Here is an 18,841-nt window from a genome sequence, read left to right on the forward strand (position 1 = left end):
ATAGTCCACCCTCTTTGTAACCCTTGGCAGGCCTTCGTAAAAAAATAATAAATACTGGAAGCGTGGGGGGTGGGGTGGGGAAGAGAGGTGGCCGAGGGTCTCCATTGCCCTCAAAAATCCTCACAGTGGGACTTCACTGGTCATTGCTTAATTACCAGCTAATTAGGTTTTCAGCCTGGGGCAATGTTACTTTCCCTCTCTCCCAGTCCCCCACTGACTAAGCAGTGGCTACTGGCATTTAGTGCCAGAGAATCAGGGAATGTCAGATCTCCTGCAGTACCAGGAGAGCCCCAACCAAAAAACGCCATTGGCACCCGGCCAAGAAAGATGACCTGGTTTGCCAACTCCTAAGGGACCTGACCGTGTCTCCCAAATCAACACAGGGTCTGACACGGACTAGATGTTTAATAAATCTCAGCCAAAGATATTGGAGGGACCAGGTAGGTGGGCGAGGGCGTGGAGGGGGTGGGGCCGTGGCGAGAAGAAAGGGTTGCCGAGAGGGTAAAGGCCTCCCTGCGCTTGAGAGAAACCCAGTCCCTTGCATCTTCAGGTGCTCCCAGAGTATTTTTAAAAGAGGCTATGCCAAATTGGGATGTACCGAAAGCTTTCGGATGAAAAGAAAGATCCCTGAGTGCGGCCAGGAAAATCCCAGGATGGCTCCCAGGCCGGGAGGCAGGGCCTGGCTGCCCCGCCGTGCCCCCAAGGGGAAGTTCAGCAAGTTCAGGTCCCAGTGCGGGATCGGGAAGGAAGGTGGTCCCAGCCGGCCGGGACTTGCGCCCGGGACTCGCTGCGACCTGGAGAGCCGCCCACGTGGGCAGCGCGGCCGCATTTCCGCCCGGGCCGCGCTCCCACCTCCTGGCCGCGTCCCCCGCGCCGCCTCCGCGCGCCCACTAGGTGGCGCCTGCGCTCTAGTGGGCGCCTCTCCGGCGCAGGCGAAAGGCACCGCGGAGCCGGGCGGCGGAGCGAACCCGAGCCCCAGGGTTCCGGGGACTGGAGGGCAGCGCCGGCAGCCTAGGTAGGATTCCGGAGCCTCGGGCGTTTCCCCCGAGCCTCTGAGGTCGGGGTGGGCAGCGCGGCGGCCGCGGAGCCCCGCGCGCGGTCTGCACAGATGAGCGGAGAAGTCGGAGCGGCCACACGTGTTGTTGCCTAAGGGGACCCGGAGCCCCGCAGTCTCCAAGCTGGGCCTAGGGGCAGCGCAGAACAGCAGGTCGCTGGCACGCGGACGTCCCCTACTAGCCTGTGCCTCTGGAAAGCGTGCCCGAGTCCCCGAAGGGCAAGTCCAAAGAGAAGAGAGTTACCCGTGACCAAGGCGACTTGAGCTTTGCAGCTCAGTACGGAAGCACCGTTCTCAAACTTGGTCGCACATTGGAAGCTCTTGGGGAGCATCCTGATGCCCCCGTAACACCCCCAGAGACTCAAAGGTAAGTGGTCTGGGTTGGACCTGGGCATTTGGATATTTAAAAGCTTTTCAGGAGATTGCAACTAGCAGCTAAGTTTGAGGACTCTTGATCTAAGATTGCACAAAACCCAAGGACGTTTGTACATGCTGATTCTTCTTCTCCTCTCCCCTTCTCCTCCTCCTCCTTTTCCTCCTCCTCCTTTTCCTCCTCCTCCTCCTCTTCCCTGCTTTTGAAGCAGGAAATATCTCCCCCTTTGAGCTGTCAAACCCAAGATAACAAACCAACACCTCCCCCTCCCAGTAGGACTGGTTCTGAAGGGGTTAAACAAAAAAATGGGCAGAGAACAGAAAGACACTGATGTGGAATGTGAGAGAAGACTCACCAGGGAGTCTTCCTCTTGATCCAGATCCCCTGGAAGTTCAGGGGCTGGCCAGAGCTGCCCCATCATTTGGTAAATGTCACTGAGCAGGCAGAGTAAGATCCCCTGTAGCTGATAAAAATGATCCCTTGTATTTAGGTAACAGCAAAGTGGTTACCAGCATGGGCTTGGAGTCCCCACAGCCAGCCCGTCCCTCAGGAATTCATGGAACCACTTGTAGCCTCAGTTTCCTCACCTGCAAAATGGGTATGATAGCGTAAAAACACATAGACTTGTTGTGGGAATTATTAACAATTAAAGATAATGGGGGGGCGCCTGGGTGGCTCGTTCGGTTAAGCGTCCGACTTCAGCTCAGGTCATGATCTCGCGGTCCATGAGTTCGAGCCCCGCATCGGGCTCTGGGCTGACAGCTCAGAGCCTGGAGCCTGCTTCTGATTCTGTGTCTCCCTCTCTCTGCCCCTCCCCCGTTCATGCTCTGTCTCTCTCTGTCTCAAAAATAAATAAACGTTAAAAAAAAAAATTTAACAATTAAAGATAATGGTTACTAAGGGCCTACCTGTGCCTGGTGCTTGCCAGCTTTCTGTGCATTGCCACATTCGACTCCTCATATGGCCCACAAGGTAGGACTATAATTACCCTCTATGATGGTTGAAGAAGCTGGGCCTCAGAAAGGCCAAAGAACTTGCTCAGGGTTATATAATTAGGAAGAGGCACATCCCTGGGAATCTGTCTCTAGGGCCCATGTGCGGAAGTAATCTGCTGTTTCCCTCATTGACTGAGAATGTGGACAAAACACTTAGCACAGGGCATCTCAGTGGCGCATTCCCATAAACAACAGTTATCGCCGCTGCCAGCAAAGCACTTTCACTGAATTGACTCATTCGTTCATTCACAATATATTTGTTATTGAGAGCCCACTATGTGCCAGGCAGTTTCCCAGATTCTAGAGCTAAAACAGTGAGTAAGAGGGAAGCCAAGTCTCTGTGAATTCACACTTCGCTGAATGAGGGAAATGGGAGAAAGTATCATGGATCCTCGTTTTTTTGCAGATTCTGTAGTCACGAATCCCCCTACTCGCTGAAATGTATTTGTAACCCTGAAATCAATACCTGCAGCACTTTCGTGGTCATGCATGGACATGGGCAGAGTGGCAGAAAATTGGAGTTGCCCAACATGCACGTTCCCAGCTGAGGTCAAAACGAGGCAACGCTGTGCCTTCTGGTTTTAGCTCTCATACTGTAAACAGGTGTCCTCTTTGTGGTTTATTTTGTGCCATGTTTTCTGCATTTTTGTGCTTTTTCTGTTGGTTGGTGATTTCTGTTTAAAATCACCCCCAAGCATCATGCTCAAGTGCTGACTAATGCCCCTAAACACAAGAAGGTTGTGAGGTGCCTTACAGAGAAAATGTGTATTATTAGATAAGCTTTGTTCAGGCATGAGCTGTCCTGGGTTTGGCTGAGTTCAATATGAATGAATCAACAATATTTATTAAATAAGGTGTCTTTAAAAAGAAACACACATGGGGTGCCTGGTGGCTCAGTCAGTTAAGCGTCCGGACTTCAGCTCAGGTCATGATCTCATGGTTTGTGAGTTTGAGCCCCCGTGTCAGGCTCTGTGCTGACAGCTCAGAGCCTGGAGCCTGCCTCGGATTCTGTGTCTTCCCCTCTCTCCACCCCTCCCCTGCTCATGCTCTGTTTCTCTCTGTCTCTCAAAAATAAGTAAATGTTAAAAAATAAATAAATTTTAAAAGAAACACACATAAAACAAGGTTAGGTATTGATTGATCTGTTGATGAAAATGTGACCAGAGGCTCACAGAAACCTAACTTCGGTTTTTTCTTCCCCCCTGGGAACAATGGTTCAGTATTTGCTAATTCCATATTCATGGCAAATTTACAGAACATAGCCGCTGCGAATAATGAGAATTGACTGAAATTACACGTCACTGCACATGCAATGAAAGAATCAAGGTGGGGAGGCATACAGAAGGGGCCTGCCTTAGACTGGGTATCAGAAAGGTGTGAAGCAGCCAAGCACAGGATGAGGAAAAAGTGTTTAGGCAGAAAAAGTAGCATGTGCAAAGGCCCAGAGGTAGTCAGGAGCTTGGCAAGGTCAGGGAACTCAAGGAAAGCCAGTATGCAGGGAGTGTGGTAGGCAAATAGAACAGAAGTACGATAATGATAATATGCTGGAGACAGAGGTTGAGGCCAGGTGGCACTGTGTTTTGGGGACAGCTCTCATTTCATCCGATTAGCACAGTAATCCTGGCAGGCTGGGCAGGATGGTTTCCACTTCTGACAGATGATGAAATTGGTGTCCCATGCAGTTAAATACCTTGTCGTATGTTACACAGCTGGTGAGCAGCAAAACTACCTCCAGCACCTCCCTCTTAATCTGATGTTGAACAGACATCATCAGATGTTGATGAGAGATCTCAGGACACAGTCCTGGGCTGGAGATTTGGTTTGGTTTGGGGAGGGATCACTAAGCGGTTGCAGAAGCCCTCAAGCATGGATGAAACTACTTGGGACAGTGGGTGGAGTGTGGAGAAGACAAATCCCATGCCCTTTAAAAATAAAACTATTCCTGGTGTAAAACCAGTAATGCCTCAGTAGAAGAGTCCCAGTTGCCTGCAGGGGCAGAAGGAGGAGTGAGGATAGGCACAAAGTTGTAGACTGAGAAGGTCTGATGCAAGCTACCCCCTAAATTCTAGGTCTGGCACTGGGCCTTCCCGTCCATGGGATAGCCAGGTCTCAATCTGCCTCTTGTCCCTGCAGGATGGTGATCTTGAACAGGGGTCAGCAAACGTTTTTCTGTAAAGGGCCAGGTAGGAAATACTTTGAGCTTTGCGGATCATATGGTTTCAGTTGCATATGCTCTCACCTGTGTGTCTGTAGAGTAAAAGCAGCTGTAGAGGGTATGGAAATGAATGGGTGCAACTTTGTTCCAATAAGACTTAATTTACATGCACTGAAATTTGTGTTTCATAGGATTTTAATGGGTCACAAAATGTTATTCTTATTTTGATTTGTTAAAACTGTTTAAAAATGGGAAAAACATCCTTAGCTCACAATTGTACAGAAACAGGCAGTGGGCTGGCTGTGGCTCATGGGCTGTAGTTTGCCAACTCTTTATCTAGAGTCATGGGACCTGAGGATCATAGGAATATTAAATGTCCATCTAGCTAAATCTTTACCTGACCCATGAATCCCCATGGAGGGTCCTCAGCTATTTCTTGAGGTCTCCAATGACGTGGCGTTTACTCACTGGGCACCTCATTCCAGGGTTAAAGTTTAAACTTTGCCATGGTTGGGGTTTCCCCAAAAGCAGATCATGAGACAAGGATTTGGGTGCCAGGACTTTAATTGGGAAGTGATGGCAGAAAGCCCGGTGAGAGTGCAGTGGACCTGGGGAAGAGAGGAAAGCCATGTGGACAAGGGGAAAGGGTGTGTTGGTAAGTGAGTTACCACTGGGGCAACGGCTCAGTCTCACTGGGGACCCTTGGAGAGATCATATGTCCCATGACGAGGCAAGGAAGCTGGGGTATTTCCCTGCCTTCGCGCTTCTGCTCACCATCTGTGGTATACACGAGGCAGCCAGAAAAAGCCTTCAGGCAGGAAAAAGGCCAGCAGTGCAAGAGTCTGCAGGTCTGCAGGGGACCTCTGGGGGGGCGGTGACGAGTACAGGGGGGAAGCTACAAAGTGTTTCAGATTTGGGTGTTTTGGGTGTGCCGTGTATACGCCACTGGGGACCTTGTGAGATGATCTGGTGTGGAATAGAGTCGTGGCACTAAAGAACGTGAAGCCTCAGACTAGGATAGATGTTCCCTTTTAAGCTGCCTCTTTGATCCTCTCCAAGCTGCTGTCTGTCCCCAGACCAGAAGCTACAACCACACGGGCCTTATCCTTCCCAGAGCTCACCAGACTCTCCTGGCTACAGTCAACAAAAGAAGTCTCAGTGTAGTACTCAACTGGCTTGTCTCTCCTTTTTATGGAAAAGATGGCAGTCCTCACATTCAGGTCGTGGAACAGGCAGTCTTCGTTAGCTAACATTTCATAACATCGTGTGGTTTATTTTTTTATTTTTATTTTTTAACGTTTATTTATTTTTGAGACAGAGCATGAACGGGGGAGGGTCAGAGAGAGAGAGAGAGAGAGAGGGAGACACAGAATCTGAAACAGGCTCCAGGCTCCGAGCTGTCAGCACAGAGCCCGACGCGGGGCTTGAACTCACGAACCCATGAGATCATGACCTGAGCCGAAGTCGCTTAACTGACTGAGCCACCCAGGCGCCCCACGTGTTGTTTATTTTTATAGCTCCCACCTCTACAGGGCAAGTGTTTGTCTCTCTACATTTACAGTAGTAATATAGAGAGCTTTCTTTAAAATAAATTTACATAGGACCTCCTGGGTGGCTCAATCTGTTAAGCGTCCGACTCTTGGTTTCGGTTCAGGTCACGATCTCAAAGTTTCATCAGTTCGAGCCCCGTGTCGGGCTCTGCACTGGCAGCACGGGGCCTGCTTGGGATTCTCCTCTCTCCCTCTCTTTCCTTGCCCCTCCCCCATTCACACTGTTTCTCTCTCAAAATAAATTAAAAAAAATTTTTTTAACTTAAAGATAAAATGGATTTACATAAATTTATTTCTGCTTAAAGAAAAACATGAAAAATAGTATGAGAACATGATAAAAATAATAGCTGCCACTTACTGAGCACTTACTATGTGCTACGTGTTATTCTAAGCCCCCTTCTCGCATAATTTCATTACTCCTCACCACAGTCACATGGGTGTAGTCCTATTTGAGGTAGGTACTATTATTAGCTGAGAAAACAGGCCCAGGGAAGTTATTACATAACTTGCCCAAAGTTATATAGCTAGTAAGTGACAACTGGAAAGTGCACCCGGGTTGTCCTGCTCCACAGTTTATGTTCTTAATTACAGGTTTAAACTTCTCACAATTTGACAAGAGGAAGAAAGGAAGTGAAGATATTATTTGAATTATTGGTAGTAGAGGAAATCTGCCGTTGAAAATTTCCTCTTTCTTATCCACTTGGAATCCTTCTCCCTGAATCTGCTGGCCCTTGGTTGTCATACTTTCTTCTGGAGCCTCAGGGAACAAATCTGTCCCCTTTTCATTGCGACAGTCCTTCAGATATTTGATGACAGGGAACCTGCTGGCCCTACCAGATCTTCCCTGTTCTAGATTAAACATTGCCAGCTTCTTCAGCTTATACTCTATCGTGTGTTCTTGGCATCATACCCCCCCCCCCCCCAGCAAAGGGCCTCTCTCTTCCTTAATTCTTTTTTGTCCCGTGGGACTCATAAAGTTGCTTTTGGTGCTGCATGCTTTGTTTTCAGGGCCCCCACAGCTCACTCTGGGCACAGGGTTGATAGCTGTGGTTGGGGTGATTGATGTGGCAAAGAGCAGCTAGACTGTGACGTCCAGGGAGAAGCTGTCACTGAAAGAAAGCCCCCTTAGGGCCAGCATGGAGGGGGCCTGGACACTGGTGGAGCTCATTCTTCACGGGCCAGGGATGAGCTTGGTGCACCATCCATAGTTCGTTGATTCCTTGGTGCACATGCAGCTAATCAGGCTGAAAGGGACAGACTAACCAAATTCACAGGAGCCTGGTAAGGAAGCCAGACCACAAATATATTAAATCACAATGGGACAAGCACTGCGAGGCAGCCTGAAAACTTTATGTCAGCTTGTCAGCACATTCCTCCATCTGTAGGGAAGCCCGCATGGGAAGCCAAGGTCTAGTTAGAAGATTGGTATTCACAGAACCAAAACAAGGTGAGCAGGATGGATGATTTTTAATAGGACAGGCTAAGATGTTTGTATCCTCTGAGGGGTACAAGGGTCCACACTGACAGCGCGCCTGATCTAAGCCCCCGTCCCTGTGCCCACGGCAGACGTGACTGAAATCAGTGACCAAATCGTTGCCTTCCTCCTGCTCCCTGGACCAGCCTTACGATTCTGTCAAGAGAGTATTCCAGGAAGCTCTGGCCAGCCCTCTGAGCCGCCTGTAACGTTCAAGAGTTTCCAGCAACCCCACTGCTCTGAACAACGTGGGAGATAAGACAGACTCTCAAAGCCTTCTCTTTTGTACCAGCTTTTCTGAGCTCCTTGCACTCCACCATTTCTGTCTACCTAATATTCCTTCAGCTTATGTTAATACAATCGGCCTTTTTTTCCCCCTCATTGTCACGTCTTGATTTGATTTCCAGGCCTTGCTCTTCCTGCTTTGTCCAGAGGCGCATCCTGTCCTGTCTTGAGAACTTCTGCAGATCAGTAATTACAGATACTGTGTGTGCATTCTGCTGATACACTGTCCCACATTTTGGGGTCACTTGCTGTGCACCTTCCAACAATAGCCTCTTGAAGCTGAGACACCGTTTCCTGGGATGCTGAGTTCCATTATAGAATTGGCAGCAACCCAGTTTTACACTGTTGCTACGGGGCGCGAGGTAAGAGGGGCGCCAGAGAGGAAGCTTAGGGTCCCAAACCCAAGAGATCGTTGAGCTTGCTGTTATGAGCACCGATTGTGCTTCTCTGAGTGTGTTGGGAGACCTATTATTTTGGAACAAGCCGAATTTGCCAGCTTTGAAAAACGTACGTTTTGGACATGGCCTCTCCTCCCACCCATCTGAAGAACCTTGACTTACCTAAAAGGAAGACAAAATGCATATGGAGAATCTGTGGCCCCTGGGGCTACTAAGGGAGGCCTTCTTGAGATCCTCAAGAGGAAAAGCGGTCCCTGCCCTCAGGGGCCACCAGGCTGCCTCGCCTGAGAGGGGAGATCCAGTTCTCATATGAGGAAGGCTGCCAGTCTAATGAGAGAGGCGCCATCCCTAACCTCAGGGAGTCCGATGGAGGAGGGCATACAGGGAGTCCGATGGAGGAGGAGTCCAATGGAGGAGGGGTGAACTGTTCCCCCCACCCTGCCGATATCACTGTATCTGCGGCTTCTCTTAAGTCCATCAACAGGCAGGGAATGGGGCCAGCTTCATTCACAACTCTGATACACTTATGCAAAGTCACAGCAGAGGGCCAGAGGTTCCGAGGGTAAACCTGGGGATTTTTTAAAAATAGATTTTATTTTTTTTAGACCAGTTTAGATTTACAGAAAAATTGACATGATAGCATAGAGAGTTCCCACATACCCCACACCCAGTTTCCCCTATTATTAAGAGTAACAAATGTGCTATGGTACATTTGTTGTAACAAAATGAACTAATATGAATACATTGTAACCAAAGTCCATAGCTGATTCGGTTTTTCTTAGTGTTTACCTTGATTCCAAGAACTCATCTAGTATCACATTTAGTTGTTACTTCTTCAGTTCCTACTGTCTGTGACTGTATTAGAATTTCCTTGTTTTTGTTTTTAAGTTTTTTTTAATGTTTGTTTTTTGAGAGAGAGAGAGAAACAGAGTACGAGTAGGGAAGGGGCAGAGAGAGAGGGAGACACAGAATCTGAAGCAGGCTTCAGGCTCTGAGCTGTCAGCACAGAGCCCCACGCAGGGCTCAAACCTATGAACTGTGAGATCATGACTTGAGCCAAAGTCAGACGCTTAACCGACTGAGCCACGCAGGTGCCCCAGAATTTCCCTGTTTTTGATGACCTTCGCAGTTTTGAGAAGTACTGGTCGGGTATATTGTAGAATAACCCCTCTATTGGAATTTGTCTGATCTTTTTCTCATGGTTAGACTGGTGTTATGGGTTTGGGAGAGGAAGGCCACAGAGGTAAAGTGCCATTTTCATCACTTCATGGTCAACATGACCTATCGCTGTTGATACCTTGATCACCTGACTGAACGTTTGTCAGGTCTGTCCACTGTAAGGTTACTCTGTTCCCGTCCCCCCCCCCCCCCCCCCCCCCCCGCCACTCCATTCCATGCCGTACTCTTGGAAGGAAGTGATTATGCACAGCCCATGCTTGAGGCACTGGGGAGTTCTATCCTCCCTTCTTTAGGGTAGTATATCTACATTATTTATTTGGAATTCTTCAGCACAGATGATTTGGCTCTTCTCTCCCATTTATTAATTTCTCTTTTTATTTATAATAATATGGACTCATGGGCTTTATTTTATACTCTGGGTTATAATCCAATACTACTTAGTTTTGTTGTTCAAAAGATTCCATCTTTGGCCACTGGGAATGGAATTTGTGTTTTTAAACTAGCTCCTGGGGCGCCTGGGTGGCTCAGTCGGTTGAGCTTCCAACTTCGGCTCAGGTCATGATCTCACGGTCTGTGAGTTCGAGCCCCACATCGGGCTCTGTGCTGACAGCTCAGAGCCTGGAGCCCGTTTCAGATTCTGTGTCTCCCTCTCTCTCTGACCCTCCCCCGTTCATGCTCTGTCTCTCTCTGTCTCAAAAATAAGTAAACGTTAAAAAAAAAAAATTAAAAAAAAAACAAAAAAACAAAAAAACTAGCTCCTGAGGCATTTCTTCTGTGTATTAGAGTTTGAGACCCATGTAGTTCTGGGTTGATAGCCCAGCTCCACCATTACTGGCCGTGTGTGTGTTCTCGGCAAGTTGCTTAACCACTTGGGCCTCAGTTTCCTCAGCTGAAAATGGAGCTCATGTTGTTCCCTACCATTTAGGGTTATTGAGTAAGACGCACCATAGTAAGTCCTCTGTACACAGAAGTTGTTGTTATTGGGAGTTTGGCATTCAAATTCCTTCTGGGTCTGCTCCAGAAGGTTACAGATCAAGGCCAAATATGCCTTTATAATACTTACCTTCCAAGACAACAGACTTGTGTGGCACATGTTCCTGTCATCTGCTCCCTGGTCACCTCCTCTCCCTGCTGAACTGGCATTCTCTTTAGAGACAGACAGACAGACAACCCACCTGAAGTTCCCTCCCCCAGTTCACACACATGCACATCCTCATTCTTTCAAAGCCCCCTGAAACACCACTTCCTCTGTGATACCACCTGCCAGCCAAGCAAAAGTCCCCCTCTTCCTCTCAGCTGCCAGAGTGCCCACTGTGCCCACTCTTGCCTGACAGCCCTTATCACTGGAGACCCTGCATCAGAGCAAGGGGACTGTCCTCCCTGAACAATCCTCATCTCCATTCATCTTTCTATCCCGCCTGCACACGAGGGGATCGCCACACCAGCCTGTGGTCTTGTTTCCACCTCTGTAAGTTTTGACAAGGGGAAAGAACCTATCCTGGGTGCTGACTGGGCTTAACTGGACAGACAGCCTGTGAGGGCAGAACTTCGCAGAAGTCAAGAGGCTGACTGTGTGTTATTTACACACACACACACACACACACACACACACACACACTGATTGTGGGAAAATATACATGACGTAAGGTTTACCATTTTAACCATATAAAAATGTACAGTTCAGTGGCATTAAGTACCTTACATGGTTGTGTAACCAAACATCACCACCATCCCTCTCTAGAATTTTCTCATCTTCCTAAACTCAGTAAACAAAGACTTCAATTTTCTGATTAATTTTAATTTCCTCCCCATTCCCTCCTTCCTCCAGACTCTGACAACCATCACTGTACCTTCCATCTCTATAATTTAGACTACTCCAGGTAAACTGTATCCATGATATCGTGCCATATTTGTTCTTTTGTGACTGGCTTATTTCACTTGGTATAATGTCTCCAGGGTTCATCCGTGTTGTGGCAGGTGTCAGAATATCCTTCCTTTTTAAGATGGAATCGTATCCTCTTGTATGCGTGTATGGTATTAGGTTTATCCATTCTTCTGTCCACGGACATGTGGGTTACTTCTATGTTTTGGCCATTGTGAATAATACTGCCATGAGCCTAAGTGTACAAATACCCTTGCTTTCAGTTCTTTTGGGTATATATCCAGAGTGGAATTGCTGGATGATAAGGTAATTCTACTATTTTATTTTCTGAGGAATTACCATACCATTTCCTCAGTGTCTGTACCATTTTTCATTCCCATCAGCAATGCGCAGAGCTTTCTATTTCTCATATCCTTGTCGACATTTGTTATTTTCTGGGTTTTTGGGTAATAGCCATTCTAATAGGATCTCATTGTGATTTTGATTTGCATTTTCCTGATGACTAGTGATGTTGAGCATCTTTTCATGTGCTTAATGGCCATTTATATATCTTCTTTGGAGAAATGTCTATTAGGTCCTTTGTCCATTTTTGAAACAGGTTGGGTTTTGTTTTGCTTTGTTTTTGCTGTTAAGTTGTAGGAGGTCTTTATGTGTTCTGGATATTCATCCCTTATCAGATGTATGATTTGCAAATATTTTCTCCCATCCTGCCTTTTCACTTTGTTGATAGTGTCCTTTGGTACACCAAAGTTTTTAATTTTAATGAGGTTCAGTTTATCTAGTTTTTCTTTTGTTATCTGTGCTTTTGTTGTCATCTGGAAGAAATCATTATCAAATTCAATGTCATGAGGCTTTTACTCTGTGTTTTCTCATAAGAGTTTATAGTTTTAGATTTTATGTTTAGGTCTTTGTTCCATTTTAGTTAATTCTGGTATAAAGTGTCCAGCTTCATTTCTTTTGCATGTGGGTATTCAGTTCTCCCAACACTATTTGTTGAAAAGACTATCCTTTCCCCATTAAGTGTTTTTGGCCTCCTGTTGAAAATCATTTGACCATACACGTGAGGGTTTATTTCTAGGCCCTCTATTCTATTGCTCTATATGTCTGTATACCAATGTCATGCTGCTTTGATTACTATACCTTTGTTGTAACTTTTGATATCAGAAAGTGTGAGTCCTCCTACTTTGTTCATCTTTTTCAAGATCATTTTGGCTATTTGGGGTTTCTCGAGATTCCATATAAATTTTAGTATGGATTTTTCTATTTCTGAAAAAAAAAAGTCGTTGGGATTTTGATAGAGATTGCATCGAATCTATAGATTGCTTTGAGTAGTATTTCCAGCTTAATGTTAAGCTTCCTTATCAATGAACATGGGATGTCTTTCCATTTATTTGTATCTTCTTTAATTTCTTTCAGCAGCGTTTTACAGTTTTTAGTGTATGAGTCTTTTACCTCCTTGGTTAATTTTATTTATAAGTATTTTATTCATCTTTGATGCTTATTTCCACTTTTTAGAGTCTTGATATATTGAAAAATGAAGAAATACAGCTTAAACTGTATGACCCTGTCAGTGTTTCTCAGGGACAACATGTATAGACAGTGATAGAATTGTATAGTGTCAAAAGCCTAACTTTGAGTCCCTTTGTGAAGGTGAGGTTCCCCTGTCCACTCACCCCCACCATGATGGGAGGAAGGGGGCTGAGTGGTTCCTCTTACTGGGATAGGAGTGAGAATAGAAAAATATTCCTCCAGGTGAGCCCTGCTGAAGGATCCAGCAAAGACCTGAAGTCACCATAAGCCTAATCAAAACACCTCCTCAGCTTGTGATGCTGAGAACATTCAGACTCCTTTGAAGCGTCAGGCTAGAAGAGCCTCAAGCCCCTAGGTCATGCAGGCTCTCTACCTGGAACGGAAACAGTGACCCACCGATGCAGATGAAACAGAACCACCAGCTTGCCCACTCCCACAGTCTCACTAACCCCGCGGGGATTTTGTTGGCTGTGTTTCTGGCCCACGTCAGTTTCAATTTGAAGAGTTGTGTGAGGACAAAAGGTGAGGGAGCACAGAGTGCGAGGGCCAGTCCCTGCTCAGGCATTTGCTTACCCCCTGGAAGTCTTTGAAACAACAAGCCTCTTCTCTTCTGTCACTCAACTGTCTTAGGGCTTTTTTGACCTCAGAGTCTCCAGTGAAGCTCTGTTCTTCCTCAGGCAGTGATTTATTTTGCTTCTCTCTCCCTCTTTTTTTTTTTTTTTTTCTTCTTTTGGCCTGTGGGGATGTACATGCAACCCCCCCCCCCCCCAACACACACACACATGCACACGCACACACCGTTCTCTATCACTCTACGTGTCTGCAGAATCCATAGGCAGCAGAATCTGTCTCCTCTCTCTTCTTCCCTCCTCCTCCTCCCTGCTAACGCCTGTTGTTGTCTTATCCCCAGCCGGAAGCCCCTCTGTCACAGGGCCAGGTTCCTGGCCACTTGTTCTACTCCAGCTGCTGCTCCCGCAGGCTCCAGCCAACTCCTATTTCCATAGCAACTGAAACTCATTTTTCCATCCCTGCAGTTCCACTTTGGAAAGGAAACCCATAACAGTCTCTTAAAAGAAAAAAAAAAAAATTGAGCTACATCTGGCATAGTCAACTTGGACTATACAGAATTCCCAGCTTCCCCAACTCCCTGGTCCCCTAAAGACCCCTCCTTCCCTCCATCAGCCTCCACCCCTCTCTGACTCCCCAGAGCTCCTGACTCAAAAACAAGACGGAGAAGTCTGTGTGGGTCCTTTCTCTCTTTAAATCAATGCAAGATGACTTTGTGCTTTGGCAACCCAAGAAAAGGAAGAAGTTAGAGGCTGTATTCCATTGTATCAGGTGATGTTAACTTGCATCATCAGGGATGCCTGTTTATTCACCCTCACCTTGGCCAGAGGGGTCGGACATCGCCTGAATATGTCATATCATCTCCGAAGATGAGGTTCCCACTCTCCGACTCTCAGGGCGGCATGACTGTAGGTTGTTTGAGCAAGATGTGATGACTGTATTCCCAGTGTGGTGATTTGGCTGGCATTATGCCTATGGAAGCCTACGAGTGTGATGTGAAGGGGTCTCTCCCCTCTCCTACCCCCAAAAAGACTTCCCTTACTCACCTGGTGCATGTTTGACGCCCCAAATTCCACCAGTAGCTGTGCATAGCATTGGGCTCACACTCTGTTTTCTATTAAAAATGTAAAGTGCATGTTAAGTTGTGGTCCATTTGGATACTCCCACCCCTAGCACTGAACCTCGCACATAGTAAGTGGTCAGTTAATGTCTGTTGGATTGAAGTACTGTTTTAGCATACAGTGGTTCAGCAGCCAACTTTCCAACCTGACATTTGGCCAGAAGCATGTCTGGAGCTGAACTGTGCATAGGCACATTCTGGCAAGAAGGTTTTTGTTTTTTGTTTTTTAATTAACCACTTTTCCTGCACCTATCCTCCACCACTGTCAATGTGGATAACTGAGAGTCACATGCCAAGTGCAGGAATCAGGTTTTAGAATAGCAGTTTGTTCTTACGGCTCCCTAGAAAACAATGTGGGCTGGGCAAATAAGGAGTGTTATTAAATGCCTCCAAGGGGGAGACACTGTTTGTCTAAATGTGGGTCTTTATCTCTAAAACATTGCTACCCCCACCCACTCCTGTTGCCCATATGAGCTGGGTTTTTTGAGTCACTGGTGATGTGTTTTTGAACACAATGTGGGGGAAGAGCCCCCATGGGCTGTTCAGCTCTGGCTACGAAAAATACAAGCTGCGTTTGACTGAATGACAAAAAGAAATCTGTTGAGCCAGGAAGCGTAGTAAATACCGTGACTCTCTGCAAATGTGCACAGCCCAAACAGCTTTTTCCAGTCTGGAAAAATGAAGAGATTTGTCTGTGTGAAACCAGCCAGCACTCTGCCCCTCCTCCCTTTCCACCACTCCACCCCCACCTCCTGGCCCTGCCTCCCACCCTGCCCCAGACATTCAGTCATCAGCTTGCATCCTTTGTGACTTGCTTTGCCCCAGGAAATAACATTGCCCAGGCTCCGGGGAGATACACCCGCCTCTCCCAAACGTCTTTCAGAGATGTCTGTCTGGTCGGGTTTTGCCAGTCATTTCTGACCTTGGCCAGCTATAGCTCAGTAGAATTATCCAGGGGGCAGTGTGTCTGGTGTGTCCTCTTCCTGTGCTTTCCCCTGTTTTGTCGTCCTCCTCTCAACCCCCCCCCCTTTTCCTTTGAAAGAACCTTTACCCCATCCCTACTCCTGTAGGACAGTGTTTAGAGGGAAGACTTGCCAAAGGTGAGGGTTTACTTTATTTATTTTTATTTTTATTTTTTTGAGAGACAGTGCATGCAAGTAGGGCAGGGGCAAAGGGACAGTGAGAGAGAATCCCAAGCAGGCTCCAGGCTCAGCACAGAGCCCAACATGGGGCTTGATCTCACGACCACGGGATCAGGACCTGAGCCGAAATCAAGAGTCAGAGGCTCAACCGACTGAGCCACCCAGGCACCCCGAGGTGAGGGTTTTAAAGCATTCTCTTTAGGCTAGTACAGAGGGTGGAGGTGGAATAGGAAAATTTTCAGTGACTCAAAGACAACCAGAACCTTGACAACCATTGGTAGGTAAGGTTTCTATATGGGAGGGGCTTCCAGAGAAAATCTGGTCTGCACCTTGCCTTGAAGATACATTTGCATAGCAGCTATGCTGTGTTTTCTTTGATGGTATGTTTGCAGGGGTGGGTGGAGGGTTGCTGACAAACACTGTGAGGCTGTGAAGACCCACCCACTGCAGCACTACCCCAGAGAACACATATCCAACGGGCTGTTCAGTGTATTGGAAAGGGCACTGGGATTGGAATCAGAGCAATGGGTTTGAACCTTGGCTTCCATGAGTAGGGAGTATTCGTTATTCACCATGTCCACAGTGCCTAGCACAAGCCTGCCAACAGCAGGAGCTGGGTTAATGTTGTGGAGTCAGTGAGTGAATGAAGGAGCCAATAACCTTGGATACTTTCCCACTTGGAGCCTCAGTTTCCTCCTCCGTAAAAAATAATATAAGGGGCGCCTGGATGGCTCCGTTGGCTGAGCATCTGGACTCTTGATTTCAGCTTAGGTTCACGATCTCATGGTTTGTTTGTGAGATCCAGCCCCACGCTGGGCTCTGTGCTGTCAGCGCTGTGTCCCTCTCTCTCTGCCCCTCCCCCGCTCTCACTCTCCGTCTCTCACAATATAAATAAATAAAAACTTTAAAAAAATAATATAAAAAATCTGACATTCTACCTAGCCCATCAGGTGTGTGTGTGTGTGTGTGTGTGTGTGTGTGTGTGTGTGTGTGTGTGTGAGAGAGAGAGAGAGAGAGAGAGAGAGAGAGCAAAAGTATGAACGTTCTTTGACCTCTGTAAGTTGGCATTTCGAAGTGAGTTTGTCTCAGGTTCTGTGCTTTACCTTTAGTGTTTATGTCCTTTATCAGGAGGAAGGGCCGTACTCCAGAGTGTCCCCTGAACACTTCCTGTTCCATCCTATCATCTGAGGACCTTAAGGACAGGAGGGCACTTTGGATGCTTTTAATGAAGCAGTTTAAATCTGACAACAGTGACTTTTAAGGTTCTCAGCCTTGGCTTCTGGCCACTGCCATATCAGTCCCATACTTGGGCCCAGAGCTCCCGGGAACCTCTCCCTGGGATGGCCTGTGCCTGAGCTCAAACAGCAGATTTTCATCAAGCGCTGGGGCTGGTGGGGGAGAGGGAATCTGCCCCCAGATCTTTGCCCATGCTAGTTCCTCTGCCTGAAACACCCACCTTCCCTTTACCTGGTCCAGTACCAACTCGACCTTCAGATCTCAGCTTAGACCTCATTTCTTCCAGAATGTGGTCCTGGACTCCTCCCCTCTGCCTTTCAAGCTTGGCCTCCTCCGTGCCCTCTCCACGTCCACTCCCGCTGTCCAAGTGCTCGCCCGCTGATGTGCAGTCTCCCATTCTCCTGTCTGCCTCCATCTTAAACAGTGGGCCCCCGGAGGACTAGGACTGGGCCTTTCCTGTTCATTGATATCATCTCGGTGCCAGTCCCCCGAGAAGGTGCTCTGTAGACATATAATGATGAAATGAACAGCCGTGGTGTGTTGGGGAGATGGGAGACAGAGACTGAAGTCAGGAAGGTTCCCCTGGGAGGTATTTCCTGAAGCACAGAAACACTTCTCAACCAAAATGGCTTGCATACAAACTAAGCATGCACATCCGCACACACCCAGAGGTGCAGACACACACCCAGCTGCAGGCAGTTGCTTGTGCAGAGCACTTTCCCTTGCTCTGAAACGTCTCTTTGTCGTCCCCTCCCACCCATCTGCCTCACTCCCTGGGTGGAGGGAATTACGCGAATAAAAGAATCTAAGTGGCAGAGTAAAGGTGATGCCAGGGAAAGAGATTCAATGATCGTACCTCGGCCTGTGACCTTCCTCATCTCTCAGTGTTCTAGATTGCATCCCATTGTAAGGCAGTTCTACTTCTCTCTTTTAGGCACTATTCGGGAAGACCCCCTAAGCTTTTAAAAACAGCTTAGTACGTGGTTCTCCCAGCTCTTTGGAATCCTGCCAAATACGTGTATCTTTGACAAATAGCTTCTAGGTCTATGCCTCAGTTTCCCTCTTATCTCTCCCACAGCGATGAGGAACAGAAGCTACCCTTGAAGCGCAGTATGTTTCTTGGGGGGTTGGGGGAAAGAGCTTCTTAAGTACCCAGAGTCACTGGTCATGATTTTGTCAAGTATGAGAGAAAGGCAGGTGCTATTTGATTCTTCTACAGGCAGGTGAATTTTAAGTTGTTTTGAAAGTCGACTCAAAGGCACCCCTGCGTGGCTCAGTCTGTTAAGCTTCTGACTTCAGCTCAGGTCATGCCCTCTCAGGTCATGAGCTCCGTGTCGGGCTCTGTGCGGACAGCTCAGAGCCTGGAGCCTAGAGCTTGCTTCCGATTCTGTGTCTCTCTCTCTCCCCCTCCCCTGCTTGCGCTGTGTGTGTGTCTCTCTCTCAAAAATCCATCAACATTTTTAAAGAATTAAAAAAAAAAAAAAGTTGACTCAAATTTGGTCAGAGGTGGTGGGAATGGTTTGCCTTACCCAAAGAGAGGGTTCTGTACTGCCTCATGAACTGGCCTTGGAGAGGAAGAGAATTTCTGAAGTGGGTTAGAGGGCTGTTGGTAAGGACCCAAGTGGCAGCAGACGCAGCGTGATAGGATGACAAAAGTCGGACAGTGTTTCCTGAGCCCCGGGAATGGCAAGCAGCCTCACCTCCTCGGTGTGCCCGCCCCACGCAGCATCATCTGACCTCCTCCCTGACCTTCCCTGCCACGCGGCACCTGTTGAGGACCTGCCCCCTAGGTCAGGGCTGCACACGGGGTGTTCAGGTGAGCTCTTAGATTATGTTTGGCTGATACTGTCAGCCTTTGCAGTATTTTTCCTTTCAGTCCATTCTAAAGTTGGGAGACTTCG

At 47.5% G+C, this 18,841-nt stretch overlaps 1 protein-coding gene across 1 annotated transcript in view; it reads left to right on the forward strand.

Moving 5' to 3' along the window:
- The first annotated feature begins 1,068 nt into the window (after window positions 1–1,068).
- Window positions 1,069–18,841, forward strand: part of CHD9 (chromodomain helicase DNA binding protein 9) — a 232,851-nt gene continuing 215,078 nt past the window's right edge. The window contains exon 1 of the mRNA XM_042970467.1: window positions 1,069–1,421. The gene's annotated coding sequence lies outside the window, so the exon portion shown is untranslated. The remainder of the gene's footprint in view (window positions 1,422–18,841) is intronic.

This window comes from Panthera tigris, chromosome E2 (genome assembly GCF_018350195.1).
Source record: "Panthera tigris isolate Pti1 chromosome E2, P.tigris_Pti1_mat1.1, whole genome shotgun sequence".
Classification (NCBI taxonomy): Eukaryota; Metazoa; Chordata; class Mammalia; order Carnivora; family Felidae; genus Panthera; species Panthera tigris.